Source organism: Arachis stenosperma, chromosome 4, assembly GCF_014773155.1.
Source record: "Arachis stenosperma cultivar V10309 chromosome 4, arast.V10309.gnm1.PFL2, whole genome shotgun sequence".
NCBI classification, from domain to species: Eukaryota; Viridiplantae; Streptophyta; class Magnoliopsida; order Fabales; family Fabaceae; genus Arachis; species Arachis stenosperma.
In genome coordinates this window covers 131,773,272-131,783,377 of record NC_080380.1, presented here as the reverse complement: position 1 = coordinate 131,783,377, position 10,106 = coordinate 131,773,272, and positions in this window count along the sequence as shown.

Below are 10,106 nucleotides of genomic sequence, written 5' to 3'. Positions count from 1 at the left end.
ATTCACCAGCAACAATTCAGCAACAGCAACAACCACAATAAATCAATAGAAGTTTTAGATTAAACAACAATTATTATCACAGTTTCAAATTCAAAATTAGCAACAACAAAAATTATACAACTATAAATTAATAATTACAATAAAATAACAACACACATTCAATAATAACAAAATCAATTGCAACAAAAGATTTTTCGAAAACAAACCAATTTTTTATTTTCAAATAAATCAGAAATTCAACGAAAGAGGAAAAGAATATAATGGAGGTAGAAAGGAGGTGCAGCATAACAAAAAGGCAGAATGGAGGGACAACACTATAGAAGATAGAAAGAAGGCATGATGCTGCAAGGAGGAAGAATGCAAGCCGACGCTGCGAGGAGGCAGAATTAGGAGGCACGGTGCGGCACGAGGAGAAGGAAGACTGGAAATGCAGCACTACAAAGAGGCTGAACGAAGGTTAAAGTTTGGTTCACCGATTTTTTTATCAAATCAATTTGTCTGGTCTAATTTGAGAAAAATAACACAATTTAATTGATTATATGTTAAAAAACGTCTTTACAAAAAATATTTTAAGCGACGTTTTAAGCGTATTTATCTGGTGGCTCCCTTAATTATCTTAAACGTACGGAATAAACTATTGTTAGTGAAAATTTTTAAATATTTTAAAAATTTAAATTTTGTGATTTTTAATAAAAATTTTCTGCTAAATTAACCCTTATATTTGTTTGGTTCTCATAGAGTTACATATTAAATTCAATTTATTTATACGCATATATTAAGGCAAAATTAGCGTAACTTAAAGAAATTAAAACTGGTCTCTCTATCTAGGCTTTGGTGAATGATTCGATGGGATTTTAATCAAGCTTTCGACTTTTTCCAACATCTTGCTGCGACCACCGACCATGTTAATTGTTTTCCAAGGGTTCAAATTCCTAGACAAGTTCGTTACAACCAACAAAACCTTGAGTTATAAACATGAAAATTCGAAATATTTCTACTAACAAAGTTTAATTTCTTTGTTCTTTGTAAGTGTTGATCGAAAATTGATTTTCGATCCGAAAGAAATCGAATCGAAAGAAATCAAATCGAAAGATATCGAATATGGTTTTTGAGAAAATGTGTTTAGGAGGCTAAGTCTGGGAGTTGTTGACACGGAAGTTGTTTCCGAGTTGCTTTGTCGAAATTGAGAAAGCTAAGTCGAGGAGGAGATTTGATTTGAAGGAAGACTTCCGAAGATTTAGTCGAGTGGTCAAAGAAGTGAGAAGGTTAGTGGATAATTAATCACATGGGGAATATCTATAATCATGTAGCGGGAACAATTACCAAAGACGGTTGTGTTTTAAAATTGTAATTTATTTTTAATTATAATTAATTGTAATTAATGTAATTTTAATTGACCGTTATGTAAGGATAACTTATAAATACTAGGAAATTTCAGTGAAAAGGGGTTGGAACTTTTATTCAGAAAAACACTCTAAGCACTCTCACATCCTAGCGTATCCCTAAGTTTGCGACTGTGATTCTTTTTTCTGTAGGGTTCCTTCCACTTTGTTCTTCTTTTTAATTTCAATCCTGTTTGTATTCTTCATATTTTATTTAATCTTATTCATTAAGTATTATTCATATTCTTTATTTTTCTGTCAAATTTAGCTTTCAGCATTTTATCATTATCGTTTTACAGGTAGAAGTCCTTTATTTCAAAAGAAAGTAATTTGTGATTTTTCTTTTAATTTCTTTAGAAAATCTTTGATTTTATTTGCAAAATGTTAATTTCTGAACTTTATTCATTAATTTATGAATTTACTGTATTTTAATCTTTTAAATTTAGTCTAATCGAAGACACTTTGATATACTTATAGAAAACTGGTACTGGTACAGAGGAGTTGGTTTCGCTCCCAGACCATTAGAATCGAACCACCATCGATTTGCTAAAAATCGACAAAACAAATTGGCACGCCCAGTGGGACTGTTTTAAGTCGAAGTGTGTCAAAAGTTATTATTTTCCAGTGTATGCGATTACGAAGTTGAAAGATTATTTACATGGATGATGAATTGTCGAATGTGAATGGTGGTTCCTCCACCAATGATAGTATACCAGTGTCCGTACAACAGGCCGACGTGTCTTCACATTCAGAAGGTGCAATCAGAACTGAAAGTATAGTCATCATGACTATTCAAACTGGAAATGCTGGATGTAATATTCGGCCACGAGGTCCTGTGCCACCGTTTCAGCCTCCATTAACCGTTGGTTGGCCTCTTTATGGCCTTCCCGCTGGTTATACCCCATCGGTGGATGGGTTTGTCCTGCCTATTCGATTTGGGAATGCAAATGGAGTAAATGTTATGCAAAACCCGCAACAACACTCTGAGTATTCTCGTGAGTATCATGTGGGCTCCACTTCGATTGCTGCGGGTTCGATGGCGGCATATCGACAACAAGTGGAGAAAAGTCATCATGACTTGGTTAATTTATTGACCCAGCAAATGACTACAATTTTGAATCCTATGATGGCTGATCATGAATTAAGATTTGAGCGTTTTGCAAGACAAGTCGAGAGGATCGCTCGAATCGTCGATTATGATGAAGGCGAAAGGCATAATGCTCGAGGAACTAATGAGGGGATGGAAAATATTTTTCAAAATGAAAATCACGTTTTAAATCAAGAAAATCCTCGTATAGTTCGTCGACATGAGAATGCTGATAATGTTTTACATGGATTGCGTGGTGATCGTTATCAGATCACCCGAATCATAGAAGAAGTATTAAATCGAGTCGGATTGAATGTTGGCTTTATGAATCAGCCACATTTTGTATCGACTTTTTCCCAAGTAGTTCAAATGGCTGAGGTGCCAAGAGGGGCGAAAAATTCGAAAGTAACTACAAAATTTGCTGGAGAAGTTGGAGAATCGACAACTGAACATGTTGCTCGTTATTTGGTCGAGATAAGAAATTTGGCGAATGATGAAAATTTGAAAATGAAATTATTTCCGTCGTCTTTGACAAAAAATGCATTTACATGATTTTCGAATCTTAGACCAAATTCAATTACAACATGGAATTAGTTGGAAACTGCTTTTCACGCTCAGTTTTACCGAAGGGAAATGAACATAACAGTTACTGATTTGGTAGCTTTGAAACGTGAAGATGGTGAAACCATCGATGATTATTTAATACGTTTCAAAAATGCTAGAAGTAGATGCTATGTCACGTTACCTGAAAATGAGATAGTGAAAATAGCAACTATGGGGTTAGGATTTTACATGCGCAGAAAGTTACTTAATGTACATATTTCTGATTTGGCTCATTTGGCGGAAAAGGTTCGGCAAATTGAGTTAATGAAAAAGGAGAAAGAAAAACATAGAACCGAATAAAGGTCAAAGAGTAAACAGTTTACTCAAAAGGAAAAGGTTGCTTATGTAACTATGGAATCCTCAGAAGAGGAAATCGATTTCGAAACAGAAGTCGATTTGGCCGAACTTAAGAAAGGTCCTCCATATGTTTGTTCTTTGCTGAAAAAACTCCCTGGTGGTGAGAAGTTGAATGAGTCGAAACTCAAAAGTGGAAAGAAATATAGTTTTGATATTTCGAAATCTTATCAGATTTTCGATGTGTTGCTTAAAGATAAACAATTGATTTTGACTGAGGGTCGAACACTACTTTCTTTGAAAGATTTAAAAGGAAAGCCTTATTGCAAATTTCATCAAGCAACAAGTCATTCGACTAACAGTTGTGTTCGTTTCAGAGATTTGATTCAGGAGGCAATAGTGGAAGGTCATTTGAAATTTGATGATGGCAAAAAGGAAATGAAGGTCGATGTTGATCCTTTCGAAACTGATGCTAGTTATGTGGAACCTTGCTTTGGAGTAAATATGGTGGGGATGTTTTATGATTTTTATGTGACTTTTGATGATTTCGAGTCACAAGTAAGAGCTGTGTACCCTAGAACGGGGGATGGTTTATTGGACTTTTTGGTTTAGCAGAAAATTAAAGTTTGGGACGTATCTCTGTGTCCATGGTGTAACACTGTCTTTGATGCTGAAGCAGCGGCAATCTTTGAAAAGGAAAGAATGAAGAAGGAATTAGCCCATAGGGAAGAGCAAGCACGCCAGAGACAACCCATGCGACGTGTAGAAGGCTCTGGTTCAAAAATTCTTTCACATGATGGGAATACATCTTTGAGCCAATCTCAGGCTATTGGTATTCAGTGGATCAGAAACTGTCAAGAGTTTCAAAGGCGTGATCATTTATATCGCCGAAATTCTCAATGGGGACATAGAATGCCGTCTAGAAGTCAATATGCTACTTTTTGAGGGAGAGCCAGAGGATACCCGAGAGAAAGAGGAGGGAGAAGGAATTTCTATCAGAATAAGAAACTTCAACCTAATTCAGGGAAGGAAGCAAGCAAGGGGGTAACTCCTTCAGTGCATTCTCGAATTGTTTTTCCTTCTGATGGAGAAACTTATCCTAAGGAGATTCTATCGCCAGCCAAGATGGATAAAGGAAAGGCAATTGCTCAATCCTCTGGGGTAGATAAAGATATTGACGTCGATGAAGAATATTTCGACAAAGGAGATGATGATATGGTGGGGACAATTTCGATAATCCCTACCGAGTATCTTGGGGAATGCGAAAGTAATCCGGATGAGGATTATGATCAGGAAGACGAAGAGGCTTTTTCTTTTATTCGCATAGAAGATGAACCAGGTGTTTTTTTTCGCCCTACTGAAAAGCAAATATCTCATTTGCGGCCTCTTCATATTATTGCTGTTGTGAATAGTTTCAAGATAAACAAGATACTGATTGATTGTGGGGCAGCAATAAGTCTCTTGCCTGAAAGGATGTTAGGAAAGGTAGGGAAACATGTTAGTGAGTTGGTCCCTACAAATATTGCTGTAACAGATTTTGGTGGAAATTTCACACCAGCGAAAGGATTGGTTATCTTAACTGTGAAGGTGGGGTCATCAGAGAGACACTAAGTGTTTGTAGTGGTGCCATCGAGGGCGAGTTATAATGCTTTAATTGGGAGAGATTGGATTCATGGAGTAGGTGCAATGCCATCTACAGTGCATCAAAGTGTGCTTTTATGGACTAAGGATGGCAAGCCTGAAATTATCAAAGCAGATTTGAGTCTTTATGTCGAACAAATGCATGCCGATTTTAGGATATATAATCGCAAGTTAAAGCCCTTAAATGTTGATCGATCTCTGAATCCTTACAATTGTGAAGGTTGTTATTTGACTTCGGAGGGACTGTCAGTGAAGCTGCGTTACCCAGACATGCCTTATGAACCAACAGGTTGGGATTGTGATTTTTGAAGGCCTTGAAGATTGATCCATGGACCAGGTTGAAGAAATTTCCGACTACCTGGTAACTTTGTATAATTATTTAAGTAATTTTCCAGCTTTAGAAAATAAAGATGATTCTCTTGATAAAATTGAATCAGACAGGATTAATAGATTTGTTAGTAATAATATGTTTAATTCGACACCTCTAGTCGAATGTAGTAATGATCTCCCTATTATTTGTAATGAAGTTAATGATATGAGTCAGGCTGTCAATTTAATAGCAGAGGCTCATTGTTTAAAGAATAAAAGTTGTGATGATTTAATCAAAGATCAAGTGTCAACTCATTCTCATAATGTTATCGATTTTACTTTTGATTGTATTTACGATTTAGAGCCTTTGAAATTTGAAAAATGTACAACTGAGGATGATCATTATAAGGGATTTGAATCCCAAGATCCTTTAGAAGAGGTTAATTTGGGAGCTCATGATGATGTTCGAGTTACATATATTTGTAAAGATCTTATTGACCCTTTTCGAACTAATCTGATAAATTTATTATATGAGTTTAAGGATTGTTTTGCATGGGATTACCATGAAATGTCTGGTCTTGATCGATTGTTAGTAAAACATCGATTAGCATTAAAACCCAATGCTCGACCTGTGAAACAAACCCCTAGACATTTTGCTCCTGAAATCAATATGAAAATTAAGGAAGAGATTGAACGCTTGATTAAAGCCAAATTCATTCAAACCGCTCGTTATGTGGAGTGGGTATCAAATATAGTTCTAGTGATGAAGAAAAATGGAAAATTGAGGGTGTGTATCGATTTCCGAGATTTGAATAATGCTACTCCAAAAGATAAGTATTTCATGCCAATTGCAGATATGTTAATTGATTTTGCTGCAGAGAATGAAGTTCTAAGCTTCATGGACGGTTATTCTGGATATAACCAGATTTTTATTGCGGAAGACGATGTGGCTAAAACTGCTTTCCATTGTCCTGGGGCGTTAGGTACATATGAATTGGTGGTTATTCCTTTTGGTTTAAAAAATGCTGGAGCAACGTATCAACGCACAATGAATGCCATTTTTTATGAGTTCATTGGGAAATTTATGGAGGTATATATTGATGATGTAATGGTCAAATCTATTTCTTTAGATCAGCATATAGATCATTTAAGAAAAGCGTTCTTGACTATGAGGAAAAAGGGTTTGAAAATTAATCCTTTGAAGTGCGCTTTTGGTGTATCGGCAGGAAATTTCTTAGGTTTTATCGTTCATAAAAAGGGGATAGCTATTGACAAAAATAAAGCAGATGCAATATTAGCTTTGTCGGCACCCAAGTCAAAAAAGGAAGTACAATCATTTTTGGGAAAAATTAATTATCTTCGAATGTTCATTTTGAAACTTTCGGATCGAACTAGGGTGTTTGTGCCTTTAGTAAAATTAAAAAATGGTTCGAAATTTGAATGGACTACAGAACACCAGTTGGCATTCGATTCGATTAAAACTTACTTGGCTAAAGCTCCAATTATGGCAAACGTTTGTCCATTTAAACCTTTAAAATTGTATATTACAGCATCTGAGAATTCGATTGGCTGTATGTTAGCCCAAGATGATGAAAATAAGCATGAACGTGCAGTTTACTACCTTAGTCGAGTTCTAACTGATATCGAAACAAGGTATTCACCGACTAAAAAACTGTGTTTGTCATTATATCATGCTTGTATGAAATTAAAGTTTATATGGTGGCTAAATCGGTGAAGGTGATAGCATAGACTGATATCATTAAGTACATGCTTAGTTTTCCTGTGTTAAGAGGGCGTTTGGGAAAATGGATATTAGCGTTAACAGAATTCGATTTTCAATATGTCCCATCAAAGGCTGTAAACGGACAGGTCATTGCAGACTTTCTTGTGGATAATTCGAAAGATCTGAATGACCAGGGGGCACATATTATTGATATAGAGCTTAAATATTGGAAATTATATTTTGATGGATCCAAGCACAAGGATGGTGCAGAGGTTGGAATTTTCATTATTTCGCCTGAGGGTGTTCCATTAGAATTTTTGTTTGAATTAAAATATCCTTGCTCTAATAATGTTGCTGAATATGAGGCTTTAAGTTTAGGTCTCGAGATTTTAATTGACAAAGGAGCTTTAGAGGTTCAAATTCTAGGAGATTCCCAATTGGTTTTAAAGCAGTTATCAAAAGAATTTAAATGCATTAATGAAATGTTACAGAAATATTTGGTAACTGCCTGGGAAATGTTAACTTCTTTTCGAAAGGTGTCTTTGGTGCATATCCCCAGAATTCATAATGAAATTACTAATGAATTGGCCCAAATTGCTTTAAAATATCGGGTTAGTCCAGAAATTATTAGAAAATTTTCTAGTATCCATCAAATTTTAGTACCTGCAAGTGAAAGAGAAGTGTTGTGTATGGATGAATGGGAGGATTCTGATTGGAGCAAGCTTATTGCTCAGTATTTGAAAGATCCCAATACTGCAGTTGATAGAAAAATTAAATTGAGAGCAATGAATTTTGTTTTATTGGCTGATGAGTTATATAAAAAAGGGATTGATGGAAGTTTGTCGAGATGTTTAGCTCGAGAAGATCAGAGAAGTTGCTTTGGGTGAGGTTTATAATGGAATTTGTGGTGCTCATCAAGCAGGAAGGAAGATAAGATGGGTGTTATATCGAAATCATGTATATTGGCCGTCTATGATAAAAGATTGTATTGATTATGCAAAAGCATGTCAGGAATGTCAGAAACATGGTTTGATACAACAAATTCCGACAACTGAGTTACATTCGATAATAAAGCCATGGCCATTTAGAGGTTGGGCTTTGGATCTAATTGGCTTGATTCATCCTCCTTCATCAAGACAACATAAGTTTATCTTAGTGGCTATTGATTATTTTACGAAATGGGTTGAGGCTATTCCGTTAGTAAAAGCCGGACAAACTAAGATAATTGCTTTTATTGAGGAAAATATTATCCATCGATTTGGAATTCCTTAGACATTAAGTACTGACCAAAGAACTATGTTTACTGGTCAAAGAATTAAAAACTTTGCAGCTTCGAGGAATATTAGTATGGTCACTTCGACTCCTTATTACGCACAAGCTAATGGCCAAGTTGAAACAGCAAATAAGATATTGATAGGTTTAATTAAGAAGCATATTGGAAATAGGCCTCGAACATGGCATGAAACTTTAAGTCAAGTATTATGGGCTTATCGAAATTCACCAAGAGGGTCGACAGGAACCTCACCCTATAGATTGGTATATGGCCATGATGCAGTATTACCATTGAAAATTAATTTGAATACTTTGAGGGTATCGAAACAAAACGATTTGCCGGTCGATGATTATTGGAATGCAATGTTCGACGAATTAAATGAATTAGATTCAGAACGAATCTTGGCATTAGAGAATATAATTCGACAGAAGGAAAGTATTGCTCGAAGTTATAATCATCGAATTTCTAGAAAATCTTTTCAAATAGGTGAATTGGTTTTAAAAGTTATTTTACCAATAGAAAAGAAATCAAGATTTCTTGGTAAGTGGTCTCATAGTTGGGAAGGTCCTTTTCAAGTGATAAAGACATATTCTGGAAATGCTTATCAAATTAAAGATATCGAGTCAGGAAAGGTGGTTAGCTCAATTAATGGAAAATATTTAAAACATTTTCATTATTGGCAAACATAGGAAATCCAACATGCATAAAGTTTAAAAGAGACAAAAGTCATTACAAAATAGAAGGAAAAGTTTAAGGTGTCAGTAATTTAGCCAGAACAGAACGCAGTTTTGTTCTTTTGCTTTCCAAAGTTGTGAGCATCCCAGCTTATTTAGATTTATCAATCTGGATCTCCTCAAGTTGTTGTTCGACTTTTTCTCGCTCAGTGTCGATTGAGATAAGCTGTTTGATAAGGAGATGTTGTTCTTGCTGAGCTGCAACCAAAGGTTTAGCCAGAGTGGACCGATTTTGGCGGAGAGTAGCGAGTTGTTCTTGAATCGAAGCCAATTCCGCTTCGAGCCGTGCTTCCTCTTGATCATGAAAGGCTTGGACAGAAATAGCACGAACAATCTTTAAATTAAACTCATCACGAGCAGCTTTGATTGGTTGAGCAGTTGCTTGGAAGTTCTCAATTCTGGATACGACTGTGGTTTCTTGATTTTCAATTTCTTGAAATTGAAAATGGAATGTGATACTTTATTCAATGAGTTGTTTAAATCCTTGAATTAAATCAGAATATGGAACGTTGGCCGGAATTTTGAAAGAGGAGCTTAAAAGAGAGGTTAAAAGTTGATTAAGGATTGGGTCATTAACCCACTCGGCAGGTGGATGATCCAAGAGCTTGATGAGCGATTGAAGTTGTTCCCGAATATTAGGATCCAATTCGATTGAAGGTCTTGTAGAAACTGGACTTGAGATGACTGGAACAGGTATTGGTACTTTGGTCCCCTGGATGATTTTATCCAAAATAGAAGTCAAGTCATCCAAAGTAGCACTTGATGGAGTGATGGGGATGACTGACGTGCTTGGTTTTGGTCCTGGAGGAGTTTGAAGTTGTGCCAAGTCTGAAAGAGTTGATTGCAAATCTGGTGGAGTTTCTGAGACCTTAGATTTGGAGGAGTCTGAGTTAGTAGTGTCAACAGCTTTGGAAGCAGAATCAAAATCAGGGACTATTAAATTCTTTTCAGAAAGAATAATCTGATTGTCCGGAGAAGTCAATTCAATTCTTTAGGTTTCTACTGGGGAGTGCTTCGAAGGATTGGCTGTTGGATCTACTATTTGTGTTGTATGAGAAGA